General features: G+C 43.8%; 1 protein-coding gene across 1 annotated transcript in view; it reads left to right on the top strand.

Annotated features, from left to right (window-relative positions):
- gfod1 (glucose-fructose oxidoreductase domain containing 1) overlaps positions 1 to 23,005 on the top strand; it is a 43,018-nt gene that overhangs the window by 1,383 nt on the left and 18,630 nt on the right. The window lies entirely within an intron of this gene.

Here is a 23,005-nt window from a genome sequence, read left to right as displayed (position 1 = left end):
TTCGGGACACAATGTCCCTGCTATCTTAATTACGTCTTCTTCAATATGAACCAGTTGACATTTGGTAAGGCAGGAACTTTTGCAATTGATTCTACAGTTATTCCATAATTATGACAGAAATGACTGGCTGACTATTTGAGAAGGGTGCAACTGCAGCTGCAATTTGGGGTGTTCCTGCATGTGGGAATTCCTGCATCTGCAGGAACCCCTCTTTATTCTACACTACATGACTAAAAGTATGTGGACACCTGCTTGTCAAACATCTCATTCCAAAATCATAGGCATTAATATGGAGTTGGTCCCCCCTTTGCTGCTAAAACAGCATCCACTTTTCAGGTAAGTTTTTCCACTAGATGTTGGAACATTGCTGCGGGACTTGCTTCCATTTACCGACGAGTGTTAGGGAGGTTGGGCATTGATGTTAGGTGATTCGGCCTGGCTCGCAGTCTGCCTTCCAATTCATTCCAAAGGGGTTGAGGTCAGGGCTCTGTGCAGGCCAGTCAAGTTTTTCCACACCGATCTCAACAAACCATTTCTGTATGAACCTCGCTTTGTGCATGGGGGCATTGTCATGCTGAAAAGGGCCTTCCCCAAACTGTTGCCACAAAGTTGGAAGCACAGTATTGTCTAGAATGTTGTATGCTGTAGCGTTAAGATTTCCCTTCACTGAAACTAGGGGGCCTAGCCCGAACCATGAAAAACAGCCCCAGAACATGTTCCCTCCTCCACCAAACGTTACAGTTGCCACTATACATTGGAGCAGGTAACATTCTCCTGGCAGCTGCCAAATCTGCCTTTCGTGCACTGTTTTCCTGCAGTTCCGTTAACGACGGCGAGGGCAGGTGTTCGGGCAGGCGGGAGCGAAGGACACTGCGCTAGCTTAACCAGCTAGTCCTAAGGAGGACTCCAGTACACGGGAGGTGGGGAAGGCTAGCACACAATGTCGCTAGCACACAGTGTCGCTCCCGCCTGCTCTGTACCGGAGTAGCTAGCTGTAAGTGGGGGTGACACTGGTATACCGTGTCCTTCGTCCCAGCCTGTCGGTTACGGTTTTCTATGGTACACAGCAGGCTGGAGGCGGGGGCGAGAACTAGCTAGTTAGCACACGGTGTTGCTCCAGACTCCTGCCTGCTTTACTAGCAAGAGGCGGGGGTAACCAGTAGACCGTGTCCTTTGCCACTGCCTGTCGGGCACTGTTTTCCTGCAGTTCTGTTAAAGACAGTGAGGGCAGGCAGGGGAGGGGGGGTGTTCATGCAGGAACCAATGGGATACTCGAGGTGGGGATGTTCCTGTAGATGCCCACAGGCAGGAATGCTCCGAATTGCAGGCTGCAGTTGCACACTATTGGACTATTTGCCTCTAGTCTAGACCATGTGATAATGGATAAATCAGATGGACAGACTGACACATGCAGGTGTCCAGGGACGATGATGAAATAGGAAATAACCATGGGACGAGACATGGGAGACCTAAAGATAACCCAACGCTGGTCGAGCCAGCAGAGGGCAAAACGCATCACTAAGGCCACATCACAGAGAATGATAACCTTAATAAATAAAACCCTCTTAATAAGCCTACTTTCTGCGGTTCTTGGAGCTGTGGCCTTGTTACATAAGTAGAGGCTGAATATAGTTACATGATGTAGGATCTTAATTTGATCACTATTTTGTTGGTAAGAGTTTTCTTACATAGTAGGAAATGCAATATTGTAGTGTATTCAAGGTTTAAAAAGACTTCTAAAGTTTTTAATTTCCACAAACTTTTTTTTTTTTTTTTCCATTTTTATTATTATATTTCGTGGTATTCAATTGGTAGTTACATTCTTTTCTCATTGCTGCTACTCCCGTACGGACTCGGGAGAGGCGAAGTCGAGAGCCGTGCGTCCTCCGAAGCGCAACCCAACCAAGCCGCACTGCTTCTTGACACAATGCCCACTTAACCCGGAAGCCAGTGGCACCAATGTGTCGGAGGAAACACCGTGCACCTGGCGACCGTGTCAGCGTGCACTGCGCCCGGCCCGCCACAGAAGTTTCTTGTGCACGATGGGACAAGGACATCCCTGCCGGCCAAACCCTCCCCTAACCCGGATGACACTGGGCCAATTGTGCGCCGCCCCATGGGTCTCCCGGTCGCAGCCGGCTGGGACAGAGCCTGGACTCAAACCCAGGAATCTCTAGTGGCTCAACTAGCACTGCGATGCATTGCCTTATACCACTGCGCAACTCAGGAGGCCACCACTTTAACATTTCAGACATGATTTGCCCTGATATAAAATGTATCAATCATTTTAATCCATATAATAATTCACATTTCCTGTTGCTGCAGGATTATGTCCCTGCTGTAGCAAACTGGCTCACATTAAGATCCTACATCTGTAGCTAGCATTAGGGTCAGACTCAGCAGATAGGAAATTATGGACTTTAAGAGGCAGTTTAGCAGAGTTAAACTAGTAGTAATTAGTCTAACAGTGGCGTTTGGTGCCGTTTTAAGATGAGGGAAGACAAGATCTTTTTTCATGAGCACAGCCTTATTTCTATTAAAGCATATATAGCTAGCTCTCTCTCTTGCTTCTCCTTCATTTTTGAAGAAATGTATTTTTTCAAAACAGTTTAACTATTCTTTCTCTCTCTTTGAATCAAATACTTACCAGATTTTATGCATTGCACTGATATCTAGCTATAACTAATGCCTTCTAGTAAGATTCATTCTCTGATCCTTTGATTGGGTGGACAAAATGTCAGTTCATGCTGCAAGAGTTCTGATGGGTTGTAAGATGTCCTCCGGAAGTGAATTACTGTGTAAGTCTACGGAAGGGGGTGAGAACCATGAGCCTTCTAGGATTTGTATTGAAATCAATGTACCCAGAGGAGGACGGAAACTAGCTATCCTCCGGCTACACCATGGTGCTTACCCCACAGAGTGCTTTTGAGGCAACTGTAGACCATTGCAAAACAGTGTGTTTTAGAGGGGTTGGGTTAAATGCGTAAGACACGTTTCAATTGAATGCATTCAGTTGTACAACTGACTAGGGAAAGGGAGATACCTAGTCAGTTGTCCAACTGAATGCCTTCAACTGAAATGTGTCTTACGCATTAACCCAATCCTTCTGAATCAGAGCGGTGCGAGGGGGTTGCCTGAATCAACATCCACGTCTTTGGCGCCTGGGGAACAGTGGGTTAACTGCCTTGTTCAGAATGACAGATTTTTACCTTGTCAGCTCAGAGATTCCACCCAGCAACCTTTGTGTTACTGACCCAACGCTCTAACCACTAGGTTACCTGCCGCTAGGTATCCCTCTTTCCTTAATCAATTATTTGGTGACGTGAATATTTTATTTTACTAGGCAAGTTAGTTAAGAACAAATTCTTATTTTCAATGACGGCCTAGGAACAGTGGGTGGCAGAACGACGGGATTCGATCGGTTACAAGGCCAACGCTCCAACCACTAGGCTACCCTGCCGCCCCTATTTAGTATAGTTTTATCTTAAAATGATAGCTTTTTTAAATGTTTCACTATTTTTTTTTTTATGAAATAAACTGAGGAGGAGGGTCCTCCCCTTCCTCCTCTGTCCTCTGAGGAGCCTCCACTGCAGTGTCAGATACTACACAGGTAAAGAGCAATGTGAAATGTTGCCCAGATGAGTACTGGCCAGTGTATGTTCAACAAATGCCCATGTAGCTGATGTGATGTCAACCCTTCCTAACCTGGAAGGCTTTTGCTCACTGTCCAGACCAATGTATTTGTTTATTGTTAATGTGTGAAGATGACATTTTACTTGTCATTTACCTTTCTTTGAACTGTGACCAAAGCAGCAGCAGCAGCTGACAGGAGCACCAGATAGCAGCCTCAAGGACACAGCAGTGGTAGAACTGGGTGGTGGCGTCTCTTCGGTAGAAAATGCTTGGGGTCGTTAAGGTTCATTGACCGTAGTAAAAAAAGATTGGACAATTGAAACAGATGTTTCACCGGATGTATAAATCTGAAGCATCCGGTTATCATTTCCACTCGCCACCAAATATGGTAATGAGAGGAGGCCCAGTGGGAGAAGATGGAGTGAGATGGATTTTGCCCGACATTCTGCAAATTTTCGCATTGATGAAACATTTGAGCTCAATACAGTTTTCTGTTCACAAAACTTGAACCTGTTACGAACAAAGTGGACTCAGTTTTGTAGACTTTACCCTTTGCCAAAGTTTTTAAAAAGTGTGTCATTTAGGAGTTCAAGGGCTAATTGAGTCATTGCACACTTAACAGCGTAGGCGTTCCCTACCCTTTTTGTGGTACCTTAAATTGTCATGCTGGCCATGTTAGAAAAGTATAACCAGAGCCTGAAGATGTCAACAGTCACTACGCAGCGGAGTAATCAAAGTGTCATCATTGTAACTTTTGGAGTGAATTCATTGTACTAATTTGTTAAAGGTGTGCCGATATGCGTACAATGGTCTTTGTCATAACTTGAACTTTACTCTGGCGTGTGTAAATAAAGTTGCCACCAACCGTGACCACTCTGGTGTAAACATGTCATCTAGCTTCTGTTTTGACAGTCTTTCTTAGAGCCCCTTATTACATTTCCCACCCCAGTTTTGTTGGTTTAGGTTTAGTGACAGTGCTAGCAGATGATTGATGAGAGCAAGGCAAGCCTCTGTTTACTCCATGACTGGGCTAATGTGAAATATTAAAAGTGTGACCACACACCACCTCGGATTTTGTTCCATTTATTGCTGTGGTGACGGTCTTCATGTTCCCCCTCCACCTGAACAGGTACTGACATTTTGAGTTACGTTACGTTCTCATTTCTCACTATGATGTCAACCTGGAACGCTGTAGCCCTGCCCCTCCTCGACCAGATCCTCCATGTCTCATTGTGTCAAACATTATTTCTGGAATCTCTCTGTCTCTCTGTCATGTGGAGGAGGAGTGTCAAGATACAGGTCCTTTGACAGCAGCCCATGATGGCTCAGGAAATTGCTTTGGCCACCAACCCACGCTGGATTGGAATAGTGTCCGTTGAATGCAAAGCTACTTCCCCTTTTCAGGGTGTGTGACAAGGCAATGCTTATCTCTCTAACACCGGCTTGTTTACCTCGTGCATCGTGTCGATAAGCCCTAATCAGACGGTTGCAGAACTGGAATTTGCACTTGGAAGGCATTTGCCGACTGTCTAACCAAAATCATGGATGGGCCGGCCTGACAATGGACATAGAACCAAACTAAGGGGACCAGGGTAAAACACTGGCATGAGGCAAGTGATGTTTCCCAAGCAACTGGTATTGTTATGCGGTTTTACCCCTCAGTGTAACAATCTTGGTCACATTACAGCAAACTGGTCTAACCAACAAGGCCACATCTTCTTCAAAAGGAATTTCTTCTTTGTTTTTTCTCCTTCCTACTATAGCATTACTAAGGCATCTGATGTTGGGAGTCTGAGACATTTCTCAGGGAATTGGTGCGCTGGTTGGGATTAGTAGCTCATCTTACAGTCTTCAGTTAAAGGACTTGCGTTAGCACCTAGAATTTATTGCCCGACAGTGTAAAGTGCATCAGTGTTTAGGCTGTTAAGGATTAGGAACTCCCTCACTCACTCAAGTTTTACCCAAATTCATTAGCATTTCTTCTGCACTCGAGCCCAAAGAATTTCCATTTGCTGCTGTGCATTCTAGCAAGGAGATGGAGGATGAGATCAGATTGTGTGATGTAGGACAGATGCTAGATGCAATCAGAGACTGGAAGCAAATGTATTTTGAGGAAGAGGTGCTGGTGCACTTTTCCTACCTTTTGCAGATTTGTCTTGTAGGTGGGAAGAAAATATAGGCGGGAAGACATTTAAACCTGTTTTGATGCACACTCACCATCTAGCACGTTCATCTGGTGTAGAGCGCGTGTGACACAGGTAGAGCCTTGAGCCTTCCTGTGCAATTCATGAATGAACACACAGAATACAAAGCCAAGTAGTGAAACCACAGTGTTGACTTGGTACAATAGTTAGCCTACAAATGGCATCTTATCAGTACATTGACCAAAGTATCACCTGTTAATCGTTTGGCCTATCTGTCTCTTCTCTCTATGCCATGTCAATCTGTCTGTCTATTTCTAAGTGTCCCTGGTTAGTTTAGACTGCTCACTCCCACTATGAAGTTGTTTCAAAGGAACAGAAACCCTGCGGAGACGTGATGGGCGGGGTGAACTAGTTGGGCCTGGGAGGGAGGAGGAGTTTGCCCGACTTCTAGTCTTCTCCACATCCCATTTTCCTTTGACCTATATGTCGTTATCAATAAAACGTCACAATACGGTGCAGAGCGTTTGATTTGACTCCTGGGGGGGGGGGGGGCAAGGAGACCCACAGCTCCTCTGAAACCATTGACAACTACGTGCTGTTTTCAAGGGATTGTTAAATAAATGTTAGCACTATTTGGTTTTAATATCATCACTTCTCAAAGAGCATAGTCAGAACACATTTTCCCATTATTCCACATTTCACTCAGAGTTTACAGCAAGCAACTGCATGCTTTTCATGATCAGTAAACATCAATCGATCGTCATTTCAGATACGTGAGGGTAGCCTATCCATTTGGCATGTAGCTAGCTAGCTCAGCAAACAACATGTCATTTAGCTTCCTTCATCAGAGGTTAGGCTTTTGGAAAGAGCTTGACATCGGCAAGTCCTTGTCCTGGTAAAGTCGGACTACTGTCATCACCACTAGCATGGCAAGCAAATCTAACAATATTTGGATATCGCCATCTAGTTTATCTCCTGAAAGTTGGCTTGTTAACGAGCCATATTGAAGTGATCTGTTATTAGCTAGCTAGCCAATTTGACGTGGTCCATCAATCCATGTAGCCTATCATATCTGTCAGCAGCAATCGTGATGAAACAACCTTAAAAACAATGTTGAAAGTGGGATGTTAGCTAGTTTCGCTAGGTAGACCTACATTGGTTGGAGGACAAAGTACATTAGGTCTACTTACCACTATGTTTAGCCAATTATATGAAGTTTCTACCAGTAGCTTGCAAGGTAAACATTATCAGCTAACAGTAAATCAGCAACACAGGAGGCTGCTGAGGGGAGGAAGGCTCATAATAATGTCTAACACAGCAAATGGAATGGCATCAACCACATGGAAACCATTTGTTTGATGTATTTGATACCATTCCGCTCCAGCCATTACCACAAGCCTGTCCTCCCCAATTAAGGTGCCACCAACCTCCTGTGATCGGCAAATGTGCCCTTCTGCTGCTTGGCAGGCAGAGCCAACAAAGGATGGGAAATTAATCCTAAACCACATACTTGTCAGTTACAGTTCACTTTCTTTTAATACCACTCAAATATCCAATTGTAATGAACAAAAATATATACGAAACATGCAACAATTTCATTGGTTGTACTGAGTTACAGTTTATATAAGGAAATCTGTCAATGTAAATATATTCAGTAGGCCCTAATCTATGGATTTCACATGACTGGGAATACAGATATGCATCACAGATACTGTACCTTAAAAGAACGGGTCACACAATTGGCCTTAGGATCTTGTCACGGTATTTTTGTTAATTCAAATTGCCATCGATAAAATGCAATTCTGTTCATTGTCCGTAGCTTATGCCTGCCCATACCATAACCCCACCGCCATAATGTTCACAACGTTGAAATCAGCAAACCGCTCGCCCACACGACACCGTGCACGTGGTCTGTGGTTGTGAGGCCGATTGGATGTACTTCCAAATTCTCTAAAACAACGGTAGAGAAATAAACATTCAATTCTCTGGCAACAGCTCTGGTGGACATTCCTGCAGTCAGAATGACAATTGCACGGTCCCTCAACTTGAGACGTAACATTGTGTTGTGTGACAAAATTGAACATTTTAGAGTCTCCTTTTATTGTAATGATCATGCTGTTTAGTCACTTCTTGATATGCATAACCTGTCAGGTAGATGGAATATCTTGGTAAAGGAGAAATGCTCACTGACAGGGATGTAAACAAATTTGTGCACAACATTTGCGAGGAATTAGGTTTATGTGCATATGACAAGATTCAAGGATCTTTTATCTCCGCTCATGAAACATGGGACCAACACTTTACGTGTTACGTTTATATATTTGTTCAGTGTAATTGTGTCCAATATTGAGAGATCGTGAGACTACCCTCACACATCTGAAATTACATGATCAATTGATTTTGACTGATCATGAGAAGCATGCATTTACTTGCTGTGTAACTCTGATTACAGAACTAATTTATTTTGCATGGAATAATCAGACATTTGATGTTCTGATCTATGCTCTTCAAGGGGTGATGATATTGCAACCAAATAGTTAACATTTATTTAACAATCGCTTGACAGCGGCACAAAGTTGTCAATGGTTTTAGCGGAGCTGAGGTCTCCTTGCCCGCCAGCATGAAATCCAACGCTCTGGACCTTATTGTAACATTTTAATGATAAGACAATTCTCAGTAGGTCGTTATCAGTGTATGCAAAGGAGAAGAGATGAGGAAAGGAGGCCACTTTATTCTATTGAGATGCAGCCTCTGCTCTCTGGCTCAGTGTTGGGGTCTATGATGCAACTGACCTTTGCAGCACCGTGTGAGCCTGCCTGCACTCCTAAGCCTGACCCTGGTTTCAGCGGCCGGGGCTATCGGGTAACAGGTCAGCGTCCTCTGAGACGCACAGACAGACACTTCCTCATCAATAGAAGAAGTCCAAGCGGAGCTACCTGCTAGTGGTGTGCAGCTGTTGTGATTATAAACTGGGTGGTTTGAGCCCTGAATGCTGATTGATTGACAGCTATGGTATATCAGACTGCATACCATGGGTATAACAAAACATTTCTTTTTACTGCCCTGATTACATTGGTAACCAGTTTTTATAATAGCAATAAGGCACCTCGGGGGTATGTGGTATATGGCCAACTGCGTTGCGTCGTGCCTAAAAACAGCCCTTAGCCGTGGTATATTGGCCATATACCACACCCCCTCGGGCCTTATTGCTTAATTATATCCTGTGGAGAGTAGGCCTCCTCTAGCCTAAACACTAGCACTGCCCAGATACTACACTTCCAATACATTTGGTACCTACCAACTCTGCCTGGATTGGATATCATCATGTACCTTGCAGTTACCTCACATGCGTGTAGGTTATGCTAGCTGAAACCGGCTGACCTCTGTGACACTTTCTGTGGGCTTAAAGCCTTGCAATTGCTCACCCTACTGTGGTGGACATACTACAGCCACCTATCATGCTGTGGAGAAGTCTGAAGGAGGTCTTTCTAGGGAGCTTGGTTATGTGAATGTACTAGAGCAGTCCTCCACAGGATATCTTCCTCTGAGAGAATGATGATGTCCAAAATGTAATGTGACAAGCCTTCAGGGCACCCAGAACATTGTGGTCTAGATGAACTATTGGTCTTCCACGTCCTTCCATTGCCCTCTGTTCTAGGTCCCTATTGTCAAGACTCGAGCTGTGTGTGTTTGTAGCTTTTTTGGCTCGGTGTTAGCCAGACGTATAGGAGACCGAATGACCGTGCCATTCCCATGCTTTTCCTCAATGTCGCTACTTGTTTTTTGGGAGTTTCCCGGCCCTTCATGTTCCATCCTGTTGGACGTCCATTTACATGCTAATAGAAGCTGCAGAGGGAGAGTGGGAGAAAGAGAGAAAGGGCCCTGGTCTTAAGGTCCTGTGAAATTGCCTTTGTTTGCGAACTGAATCGCAGAACAGGAGCTCTTTCAGGATACCTTCTCCCGGTGCTGAAAAGTGAGCGTTCCTCAATTGGGGGGAAGAGTTTACTCTTCGAAGCCCGTCTGTCTCTATGAAATGAGGGTCTGTTCTTTCGCTGCTCTGTGCCTCCACTTGTTGTTTGTGTTTTTGAAAGTGCCTCAATGGCTACATTTGGCCATGCACCCCACAAACGCAGTGATGCCTGGATGCATAATTACTTTTTTTTGCTGCCTCCATTCCTTACTTCTATTCATGTTGTGACACGCTGCACTAATCGCCAGAAATTGTGCCCGTCATCCAAATATCCATCCAAAAATGTTCTGCAGGATTGCCTTGTTGCCAAATAATGTATCTGCTGACTGTTGTGGGGGCATCTTGATTGACGTTCCTTTGACCAGAAGCGAAGCGTAGACATTTGCCATAAACCAATCCTTCTAGGTGAGGTTAAACAGGGATAATCTTGTCTACACAAAGTACAGACTTGCAGCTACTGTACCAGTCGGTAAGAAATCAGGGATGATGTCATTTTTCTGCACTGCAAACACTGATAGACACGGAACCTATTGTTTCAAGATTTTAAAAATCAATTTATTGTTGATAGGATTTTTTTTTTTTTTTTGCTGATATTATTATCATTACCAAGGTGGAATCCTCACGTAAGAGATTCCATGCTAGCACAGCAAAAATATTTCCTGACTATCTCTGATTGTTCTGGCAATTCTTACATAGAAACTTCATTGGGATGTTTGACATGCTTATTCCATTTGTATCACTAACCATTTTTGAGAGAATCATGATGAAATTGGCCATTTTACGTCCCTTTTAAGACCATATGATCTGTGAACTGTACATGATACAGACATCTTGGTGTCATTATACTCCTTAGTGTGCTCTATAATATGAAGTATGTCCACACAGCATAAATATTAATATCTCAAAAGTACTCTTAGTTTTGGTCATTTTATGATATTGTTAGGAACAATATTCTGTACAAGTACATCACATTTCTAAAATCGGCTCTGCTAAATGTAATAAATTTTATGAGCACCACCAACACTGTGAATGGGAAAATGGATTCAAATGGGACTTGCTGAATGTGCAATCCTGTGATTGGTTAATGACCTAGAAAGTCATTTTCTATCCATAAACTGGGTGGTTCGAGCCCACAATGCTGATTGGCTGAAAGCCGTGGTATATCAGACCGTATACCATGTGTATGACCCCAAAATATTTTTACTGTTCTAAGTACGTTGGTAACCAATCTATAATAGCAATAAGGCACCTCGGGGGGGTTGTGATATATGGTCAATATACCACGGCTAATGGCTGTATCCAGGCACTCCGCATTATGTCGTGCGTAAGAACAGCCATATACCAAATCTTAACTTGTTTGAAGCATAAATTGTTACAATGTCTAAAAATAAACAATAAAAAGGGTACTTTTGAAATATTATATTTTGATGTTGAACAGATTAATGTGAAGTTTGATTTCAGAATCTAGATATACTGCATATTTGAGAGCACATTGTAAGGAATATAATGACACCAAGATGTTGTCTGTGTCTTGTACGGTTGACAGATCATAGGGTCTTGCAGGAGGCATGTATAGGTCTAAAAGGGTCATGTTCATCTCATAAATAAAGCATGTCAAACAATGAAGTTAATATGTGCGAATTGCCAGAACAATCTGAGATACCAAATTTTTTTTCGGGCTACGCTGGTGTGGAATCACCCCCAAATGTCTTAAATATCCTTTGTGCATTTGCACAGGAGCAGCCACACTTGTGTTTCATAATTGGACAATGGGGAATAGAGACAGGTGGCAGTCCCATGAGGAGAGAGCAGACTACTCTGGAAGGCCACCAACATTCACCTGCAGTCCTAAAGAGCCTTAACATAAGATTTGGTCTGACAGTGCGGTACCCCAGTCAGATTAACAATTATAGGATGGTATCAGTAACGCATCTACAACTGTGTTTTAATGCTTATAGATGGGGTTTGTAACACCATTGAAAGAAGAGACTTCTTTTAAGACCTACTGTAAGAACAGGAAGGCCATGTTTGTATCAGATCTAGCCGCAGTACATATCTCACTTCCTGTATGAGTGTTTTTGTGTGGTCATGCTCTGGTATTTGAGAGAAGTGTGACTTCAAGTGCACCTTTGCAGGGTGTCTTGCTAGCAGCAATGAACAACAGGAAAAAGGAAGTTCCCTGCTATGACAATGCTAATCATGGCCACAACCTACATACACCATGGGCGGCTGTCGACAAGAGCCTATTCAGGGTGCGACATCCGAAGAACAATGCCTCAGTGCCATACTCAAAAACATCCCTCTTGAGTGATTCGTATTTGCATACCCTGTTCTTGCTACTTGGGCCTAGCTGTCCAATTTCTCCACCAAGACGTTTTCTTCCAATCTACCAGCAACACAATTCTTCAGAACGTCTACTTATATTCCATTTCTGGTCCTTGTCACCCTCAACCCATTCATTTCCATCCTACATAGACCAGTAATTGTGGTAAGTTTCTCTCATTGAGGTCAAGCATCCTGGCAGTCCTGCATTGTAGCAGTACCGTGATTTCAGGTCTCCATTGTCTTTATGCCGCCTCAGAATGCAGAAGACCAGTCTCAGGGGTCCTTCTGTCTGCTCCATCTCTACAGCACAAGCTGACCCAAGCAACCTGCAGTCATCCCCAAAGCTGAGAGGGAAGCTTCTGTGCTCGCATCACACACGTGCCCCCCTCTCCCGTGAAAGACAGACATGTGGTTTCCCCCTCAAAGAGATTGTCTTCACGGGGGGAGAGTCCAACATTATGTATATGCAGATTTATTTTAATTTATAGCCGTTGTGGGATGCAAAATACACATTTTCTATTAATGGTATTCAGTGACTATGTAGGCGCTTACTCTTAATTTCCCACAATCATCATTGCCATTGATGCAGAGTCACTTCACTTTTCTCACTCATGTAGTGTTATTTTAATGTCAAGCCTTTTTGAAGGGTGCCCATCTCCAATCCTCGGTACTACCATCACATGCTAGGCACAATGGCCCTTTTCCATGAAGGGCTTAATAATGAAGCAGTCCTAAGTTCTGTCCTCTGATACACCGACCTGCTGTGCATTGATATCAAATGTTATTTGTCACATGCGCGGAATACCGCAAAATGCTTATTTACAAGCCGTGAACCAACAATGCAGTTCAAGAAATAGTTAATGAAATATTTGCTAAATAAACTAAAGTAAAAAAATAAATAAAGTAACACAAAAAAATTACAACGAGGCTATATACAGGGGGTACCTGTACAGAGTCAATGTGGGGATACATGTTAGTAAGGGTAATTTGTACATGAACGTAGGGGTAAAGTGACTATGCATAGATAATAAACAGAGTAGCAGCAGTGTAAAAACAAGGGGGGGGGGGGTCCATGTGAAAATCCCGGATGGCAATTTGAATGTTGTTCAGCAGTCTTATAGCTTTGGGGTAGAAGCTGTTAAGGAGCCTTATGGAGCTAGACTTGGCACTCTAGTACCGCTTGCTGTGCGTTAGCAGAGAGAACAGTCTGTGACTTGGGTGACTGGAGTCTTTGACAATATTTTGGGCCTTCCTCTGACACCGACATGAGCAAACTTAATGATGGTGTTGGAGTCGTGCTAGGCCACTTAATCGTGGGTGAATGGGGAGTACAGGAGGGGACAAAGCATGCACCCCTGAGGGGCCCTGGTGTTGAGGATCAGCGTGGCAGATGTGTTGTAGCCTACCCTTACCACCTGGGGGCAGCCCGTCAGGAAGACCATGATCCAGTTGCAGAGGGAGGTGTTTAGTCCCACGGTCCTTTAGCTTAGTGATGAGCTTTGTGGGCACTATGGTGTTGAACGCAGAGCTGTAGTCAATGAACAGCATTCTCACATAGGTCTTCCTTTTGTCCAGGTGGGAAAAGGCAGTGTTACCGTCACATTCTTGGGCACCGAGACTATGGTGGTCTGCTTGAAACGTGGGGAATACAGACTCGGTTAGGGAGAGGTTGAAAATGTCAGTGAAGACCCTTTCCAGTTGGTCTGCGCATGCTCTGAGTACACACCATGGTAAGCCGTCTGACCCCGCAGCCTTGTGAAGGTCTTGCTCAAATCGGCTACGGAGAGCGTGATCACACAGTTGTCCGGCAACTGCTTGCCTCAAAGAAAGCATAAAAGGAATTTAGCTCGTCTGGTAGGCTCACGTCACTGGGCAGCTCGCGGCTGGGTTTCCCTTTGTAGTCCGTATTAGTTTGTAAGCCCTGCCACATACGACACTGGCTCTGACGCTCGTTAGAAGATTCAATCTTAGTACTGAATTGACTCTTTGCCCGTTTGATGGTTCGTCTGAGGGCATAGCTGGATGTCTTATAAGCCTTCATATTAGTGGCCTTTAGCTCAGTGCGGATGTTGCCTGTTATCCATGACTTCTGGTTAGGATATGTATGTATGGTCACTGTGGGGACAACGTCGTTGATGCACTTATTGATGAAGCCAGTGACTGAGGTGGTATACTCCTTACTGCCATTGGATGAATCACAGAACATATTCCAGTCTGTGCTCTCAAAATAGTCCTGTAGTGTAGCATCCGCGTCATCTGACCACTTCCGTATTGAACGAGTCACTGATACTTCCTGCTTTAATTTGAGCTTGTAAGCAGGAATCGGGAGGATATAATTATGGTCATATTTGCCAAATGGAGGGAGAGCTTTGTATGCCTCTATGTGTGGAGTTAAGGTGGTCTATAGTTTTTTTCCCCCCTCTGGTTAAACATGTCACATGCTGGTAGAAATGAGGTAAAACAGATTTAAGTTTGGCTGCATTAAAGTCCCCAGCGACTGAGAGGGCCGCTTCTGGATGAGCATTTTCTTGTTTGCTTATGTCCTTATACAGCTCGTTGAGTGTGGTCTTGGTACCAACATCGTTTTGTGGTGGTAAATAGAGGGCTACAAATAATATAAACTCAGCACAAAAAAAAACGTCCTTTCACTGTCAACTGTGTTTATTTTCGGCAAACTTAACGTGTAAATATTTGTATGAACATAACAAGATTCAACAACTGAGACATAAACTGAACAAGTTCCACAGACGTGTGCCTAACAGAAATGGAATAATGTGTCCCTGAACAAAGGGGGCATCAAAATCTAAAGTAAAAGTCAGTATCTGGTGTGGCCACCAGCTGCATCAAGTACTGTAGTGCATCTCATCCTCATGGACTGCACCAGATTTGCCAGTTCTTACTGTGAGATGTTACCCCACTCTTCCACCATGGCACCTGCAATTTCCCTGACATTTCTGGGGGGAATGGCCTCTGATCCAACAGGTCCCAGACGTGCTCAATGGGATTGAGATCCGGGAACTTCGCTGGCCATGGCAGAACACTGACATTCCTATCTTGCGGGATATGACAAGACTGCTCCAAATCGATCCCACTCCAGAGTACAGGTCTTGGTGTAACGCTCATTCCTTCGACGATAAATGCAAATCCGACCATCACCCCTGGTGAGACAACCGCGACTCGTCAGTGAAGAGCACTGTTTGACAGTCCTGTCTGGTCCAACGACGGTGGGTTTGTGCCCGTTGATGTCTGGCGAGGATGATCAGCTTTCCGTCCTCTCTCCATGTAGCGCTGTCTTAGGCGTCTCACAGTACGGACATTGCAATTTATTGCCCTGGCCACATCTGCAGTCTTCATGCCTCCTTGCAGCATGCCTAAGTCATGTTCACGCAGATGAGCAGGGACCCTGGTTATCTTTCTTTATGGTGTTTTTCAGAGTCAGTAGAAAGGCCTCTTTAGTGTCCTAAGTTTTCATAACTGTGACCTTAATTGCCTACCTTCTGAAAGATGTGTCTAAACGACTGTTCCGCAGGTGCATGTTCATTAATTGTTTATGGTTCATTGAACCAAACCCTTTACATTGATCTGTGAAGTTATTTGGATTATTACGAATTATCTTTGAAAGACAGGGTCCTGAAAAAGGGGCGTTTCTTTTTTTGCTGAGTTTAGATGAGAACTTGGTAGATAGTGTGGTCTCCAGCTTATCACACCTCGAGACTTCGTTAATATTAGACATCATGCACCAGCAGTTATTGACAAATAGACAAACACCCCCGCCCTTCGTCTTACCAGACTTAGCTCCTCTGTCCTGATGAATGGAAAACCCAACCAGTTCTATATTATCCGTGTCGTTGTTTAGCCACGACTCTGTGAAACATAAGTTATTACCATTTTTAATGTCCATTGGCAGGATAGTCTCGATCATAGATCATCGAGTTTGTTTTCTAGTGATTGCACGTTGGCCAATAGAACTGATGGTAATGGCAATTTACTCACTCGCTTGTGAATCCTAACAAGGCACCGCTCCCTTCTCCCTCTGTATCTTCGCGCCAATGACGGGGATTCGGGCCTGTTCTCCAGAAAGCAGTATATCCTTTGCGTCGGACACATTAAATAAAAAAATCTTTGTCCAGTTCGAGTATCGTTTTTCTGATGTCCAGAAGATGTTTTTGATAATAAGAGACGGTAGCAGCAACTTTATGTACAAAATAAGTTACAAACAATGCAAAAAAACTAACAAAATGGCACAGTTGGTTAGGAGCCCGTAAAATGGCAGCCATCCCCTCCGGTGCCATTATAGGCAGACCCTGATTAACATTCTATAGAAGTACTGCAGGCCTCTTATATAAACAAGGCAGGTTGCAGTCCAACACAGACACCCTATAGAAATGGTAGATTCTGTTAGGAATAGAAAGACGATTCATGCTGCAAGCTTGAAACACATTTCCTGTTTTCTTTTTCTGTTGTACCGTAATCTAATTTACTTACCGCCCTGACATGGACTTTTTATTTTAATGTGTGGTCTGTGGAATGACTGTGTTTCCTACGGTAACAACAGTTGAGTCAGGTTGACATCCTCTTAGCAGGATCGTTTTCGTCTGCATAGCTCTGTCAGAATGAATTGTGTTCCGTATATATTTTAGACATTCAAGGAGAGTGATTGGTGCTTTAGTAAGTACATGCGCAGTATTGTTTTTCTCACAGCCTTCTGGGTTGGTCTGCATTGGAGTTGTAAGGCAGAATTTACAAAGCGGAAAATAAATCAGGGCCGTATCCTAGAGAAGCTACCAGAGAGGTGGGCAAGTCTGTAATTCGAGTGTATGATTGTTTTTATTTTCACTCTGCACCGTGACACTGAGCACGTAAAGGCCTCTCTGCTGTCACAATTGAGCCTCGAGGCTGCAGAGTCTAGGGATGCTGCTGCAGAGTCTAGGGATGCTGCTGCAGAGTCTAGGGATGCTGCTGCAGAGTCTAGGGATGCTGCTGCAGAGTCTAGGGATGCTGCTGCAGAGTCTAGGGATGCTGCTGCAGAGTCTAGGGATGCTGCTGCAGAGTCTAGGGATGCTGCTGCAGAGTCTAGGGATGCTGCTGCAGAGTCTAGGGATGCTGCTGCAGAGTCTAGGGATGCTGCTGCAGAGTCTAGGGATGCTGCTGCAGAGTCTAGGGATGCTGCTGCAGAGTCTAGGGATGCTGCTGCAGAGTCTAGGGATGCTGCTGCAGAGTCTAGGGATGCTGCTGCAGAGTCTAGGGATGCTGCTGCAGAGTCTAGGGATGCTGCTGCAGAGTCTAGGGATGCTGCTGCAGAGTCTAGGGATGCTGCTGCAGAGTCTAGGGATGCTGCTGCAGAGTCTAGGGATGCTGCTGCAGAGTCTAGGGATGCTGCTGCAGAGTCTAGGGACGACACAAGCGATAATGCATGAACAGGAGCGAGGAGGGTTTTCTCATGTTGGCTGTTCATCTAGCTCACGGATTATCTAGCCATTCAGATGCATGCAGGCCCAGAACCATATCGTTCAAAAGCACAGCGTTTCTTGGAAGATAAGGATGTTTGATTCATATGTTGAAGACGAAGCATCTTCCAGTGTTGAGCCCTGTGAATAACTGCTGCGTAACACTCGACTCATTTTTGTTTGTTTTGTTTTACTCTTCTAAATGATCCTCTCCCTGAGGTGCAGTGCATATGTCATCATGTTTAGCCGACATCTTGAGGCAGGAACCACACAAATTATTCATTGTGGCGTTCCTGTCAGCAATGCTTTTCTTTCACACAAAGGCGGAGCTATCTGCTGAGCTCTGTATCATAATGCTCTGCCAAGGCATTTAAGGATGGACAATCCTGATAAAATTGTTGCTGTAAGTTACCAAATGGCCAAAGCAAGAAGAGCAATTAAACCCAACCTATAATATAGAAATATCTTGCAATGTGTCAAGGAGGTTATCTGGGGCCATTTCCATCCAAAATCAAAGCTTATCTTGAAGGGCTGGGAATTGCCAGGGACCTCGCGGTACGATATTATCATGATACTTAGGTGCAGATTGTCAAGTTTTTAAATTCGATACTGTGATTTTATTGCGATTCAATTTCCAAACATATTGCTCACCAAATGTCTGCTGCAGAGAGCTATGAGAAAACCAGTCATGGAGATCAAAGTGCTGAAAACTAATTGGCTCCCTATTTAAAAAGAAGATGGCGAACAACTATGAAGGACCAATAATGGAGTTTTGGTGCAGGTACATCCAACTAGCACAACAATAATATTGTGATATTGTCAAAACTATACGATATATCGTCAAAAAGAATATCCCGATATGTAACTGTAGATTTTTTTTTCTTCCCACCATCACTATTATCTTGTGACCTTGTCTTAACTTTAGCCTCTGAGAGAATAATGTCTCTATGTTCTCTATGTGGTAGTAATCAGTCATCCTAAATGGTTGTTGTCCTCAGCACTGATTGTCCATAAAGGCTGAAAGATTGCCAACCCTCTTTCCCGTAGAGATATGATATCTGTGTACTCTCCCTCTCTTGCTCTTTAACCTCCCTTTGTTTCTCTCTCTCTCTCCCTTTTGACCCTGAGTGGGAGAATGACAGAGGGCATCACCATGTCGATGATGACAACCCCCCCCCCCCTTTCCCAGTTACCCAGCTGAGCGTTCATTGTGTTTCTCTCCTCCCTTGAGAAAGAGGAACTTAATTTCTAGCCATCTTTGCAGAAAGGGCTGGCAGTGAGGCGTACAAGGCAAGCGAGGCTCTATTCAGCCATAGCTGTTATACTGCCTTTCCCCTGTAGTCACTGTGAGTTAATGGAGATGTCTGGCTCTGTTGCTCAGACCTGGCTGTTCCATTCAGTTGCCTGTAGGCCTTTTTGACATCGATGGTTATTAATGAATGTCTCTATACTAACATCAGATGGATTTATTGAACTGTGTAAATATCCCTCTGAGGGTGAGAAAGTTTGAAGGGCACGGTTGTTAGTAAACCGTCACTGTGGGATCTGTCTTCTAGGATGATACCATTTCCCAGCAGCCTGAATATGTTCCTCCTCCTCGCTGGACTGGACTGCCCCCCCCCCCCTCTCCTCCTTTGCCTTTTCCTGTAGTCCAACTACTATGCTGCTTTTACCATATTTTTTTATGAGTTTAGGATTGAAGTGAATGAGAGTCACATGTGAGGGAGCTAACAAAGTCACATGCCCAACCAGCCCTTGTCTTAAGGAGAAGGATGAGGGTCCTAGAAGGTCACTTGTTTTTCTTTTAATCTCATTACCTCCAGCCATGTTTGGAGGACAACTTTATTGTTGGTTGTATTTTATTATGTTAAATAGTGTAGTACTAGAAGTTTTTGTTACTGGAAAATGTCACTCACTAAGCTGTGAGGGACCAAAGCTGTTCCTGTCGTCCATTGTCCATCTTTGCCTTAGCATTTAAGTCACCACTCTAACACCTCAGACACCTTCATTTATTTCTGGAACAGTTTTGAAAGCCGTTCCACTACAAAGATGTCAAAATGAGGGTTGAGTTGACTTCATGTGACAGCACGGCTTGTCCCAAAAGATGGGCCTTAACGTGCACATTGAGCGGTATCCTTACTTGACCTAACATGCTCCTTGTCTAGCCTGTTCTCTGCTGGTGAGCAAGCTGCTCTCCTATGAAAGGATAGGCACCATTTCCCAGTAGACAATGGAACTGATCAATCACCTAAACTGTTCAAGACGACCGGCAACCACTACATCACTATTGTTTTCAACATGGGGGTTATGTGCGAGGCTGCCCCCCCCCCCCCCCCCAAATGTTGTGGCCAATAATTATTCACTCTACGCTGGGCCATAACAAACAATTTACCCCCTCAAAGTAGCCTATAATTGTTTTGACATTTATGCTGGCAGATTAATTAAATGGAGAGCGCTTAAGGCCAATATAGATAGTTAATTTACATAGCTAGCGCCTGCCCGACATGCTTTCATTAGCATGAAAATGGACAGTGTGACTCACTGAATAGTAGATATATTACGGCATCATTATTTTCCTTTGTGTGGTTACATGTTTTCAGGGACACGTGTAATGCTGTTCCACAGGAGATGGCATGAAGGTGGGTCTAATGATTAGGTAGGCAGGGGGGTTAGCGCAGATGGCTAATTGGTCCCTCAGGAATAAATCAAATGTTATTGGTCGCATACACATTTAGCAGATGTTATTTCGGGTGTAGCGAAATGCTTGTGTTCCTAGCTCCAGCAATGCAGTAATGTCTAACAATTCACAACAATATACACAGATGTAAAATAATGAAATTAAGAAATATATAAATATTAGAACGAGCAATGTTAGAGTCCGGGAGTATGAATAAATATATACACTACCGTTCAAAAGTTTGGGGTCACGTAGAAATGTCCTTGTTTTTGAAAGGAAAGCAATTTTTTTGTCAATTTAAAATAATATCAAATTGATCAGAAATACAGTGTAGACATTGTTAATGTTGTAAATGACTATTGTAGCTGGAAACAGCAGATTGTTTTTTTTATGGAATATCTACATAGGCGTACAGATGCCCATTTATCAGCAACCATCACTCCTGTGTTCCATTGGCATGTGTTAACTAATCCAAGTTTATCATTTTAAAAGGCTAATTAATCATTAGAAAACCCTTTTGCAATTATGTAAGCACAGCTGAAAACTGTTGTTTTAAAGAAGCAATCAAACTGGCCTACAAGTTCCCGCTACAATAGTCATTTACAACATTAACAATTTACACACTGTATTTCTGATCAATTTGATGTTATTTTAATGGACAAAAGCACTTTTTTCTTTCAAAAACAAGGACAATTCTAAGTGACACCAAACTTGTGTGTGTGTATCTCTCAGCAAAAAAGGTTACGTCCTCTCACTGCCAACTGCGTTTATTTTCAGCAAACTTAACATGCTATGTTCATACAAATATTTACACAAGATTCAACAACTGAGACATAAACTGAACAAGTTCCACAGACATGTACCACATGAGGGAGGAGGATGCCTTCCCTGTAACTCACAGCATTGGGATTGCCTGCATTGACAACAAGCTCAGTCCAATGATGCTGTGACACACCTCCCCAGACCATGACGGACCCTCCACCTCCAAATCGATCCCGGTCCAGAGTACAGGCCTTGGTGTAACGCTCATTCCTTTGACGATAAATGCGAATCCGACAATCACCCCTGGTGAGACAAAACCGCGGCTCGTCAGTGAAGAACACTTTTTGCCAGTCCTGTCTGTTCTAGCGACGCAAAGCTGTCACCAAGGCAAAGGGTGGTTACTTTGAATCTCAAATATAAAATATATTTTGACTTGTTTAACACTTTGGTTACTATATGATTCCATAAGTGTTATTTCATATTTTTTATATCTTCACTAGTATTCTACAATGTAGAAAATAGTTAAAATAATGAAAAACCCTGGAATGAGTAGGTGTGTCCAAACTTTTGACTGGTACTGTATATGTGATGGGATGTATAAACATTATGGACAGTATGTGGATAGAATATTTAGTATATCTGTAGGATAGAATATTGTGTGTGTATATATATATGTATATGTATGTATGTATGTATATGTATGTATATGTGTATGTATATGTATGTATATATATATGTGTGTGTGTGTGTGTGTGTGTGTGTGTGTGTGTATATATATATATATATATACACACACACACAGCAATAGTTAGGATGGCATTGACTAGAATACAGTATATACATATAAAATGAGTAGAACATTATGTAACTATTGCTTAAGTGACCAGTGATTCCATGTCTGTACATAGGTCAGCAGCCTCTTAGGTGCTGGGTTGAGTAATCGGGTGGTAGCCAGCTAGTGACAGTGACTAAGTTCAGGGCAGAGTACTGGGTGGAGGCCGGCTAGTGATGGCTATTTAACAGTCTGATCCCTTACAAAAAAAAGATTAACCGTTTTGAAACTGCAGTAGAAGTGCAGTAACTGCGGTATTTTGGACGCAGTATTTGCAGCTTGGCACAGTTATACTGCATTCTAACTATAGTGTACTGCAGCTATATTGCACTCTGACTGCAATCTTTTTTCGTAAGGGGATGGCCTTGAGATAGAGGTTTTTCAGTCTCTCGGTGAACAGGTCGTGGCTCGGGTGGCTGATGTCCTTGATGATATTTTTGGCCTTCCTGTGACATCTGGTGCTGTAGGTGTCCTGGAGGGCAGGTAGTTTGCTCCTGGTGATGCGATAGGCAAGACCGCACAACCCTCTGGAGAGTCCTGCAGTTGTGGGCGGTGCGGTTGCTGTACCAGGCGGTGATATAGCCCGACATGATGCGCTCAATGGTGCATCTGTAAAGGTTTTGAGGTTCTTAGGGGCCTTGCCAAATTTCTTCAGCCTCCTGAGGTTGAAGAGGCGCTGTTGTGCCGTCTTCACCACACTGTGTAGGTGGACCATTTAAGATTGTCAATGATGTGTACGCCGAGGAATTTAAAGCTTTTCACCTTCTCCACTGTCCACTGCGGTCCCATCGATGTGGATGGTGGAGTGCTCCCTCTGCAGTCTCCAGAAGTCCACGATCAGCTGCTTCATTTTGTTGATGTTGAGGGAGAGGTTATTTTCCTGGCACCACTCCACCACAGCCCTCCTCTTCTCCCTGAAGGTTGACTCGTCATTGTTGGTAATCAGGCCTACTAGATGTGGCCAGGGCAATAAATTGCAACGTCCATACTGTAAGACTCCTAAGACAACGCTACAGAGAGACAGGATGGACAGCTGATCGTCCTTGCAGTGGCAGACCACGTGTAACACCTGCACAGGATCAGTACATCCGAACATCACACCTGCGGGACAGGTACAGCTTGGCAACAACAACTGCCCGAGTTCCACCAGGAACACACACTCCCTCCAATAGTGCTCAGACTGTCTGCAATAGGCTGAGAGGGCTTGGAAGTCAG

Source organism: Oncorhynchus kisutch, linkage group LG11 (genome assembly GCF_002021735.2).
Source record: "Oncorhynchus kisutch isolate 150728-3 linkage group LG11, Okis_V2, whole genome shotgun sequence".
Classification (NCBI taxonomy): domain Eukaryota; kingdom Metazoa; phylum Chordata; class Actinopteri; order Salmoniformes; family Salmonidae; genus Oncorhynchus; species Oncorhynchus kisutch.
The sequence above is the reverse complement of the archived record's forward strand: the minus strand, read 5'-3'. Positions and strand labels throughout refer to the sequence as shown.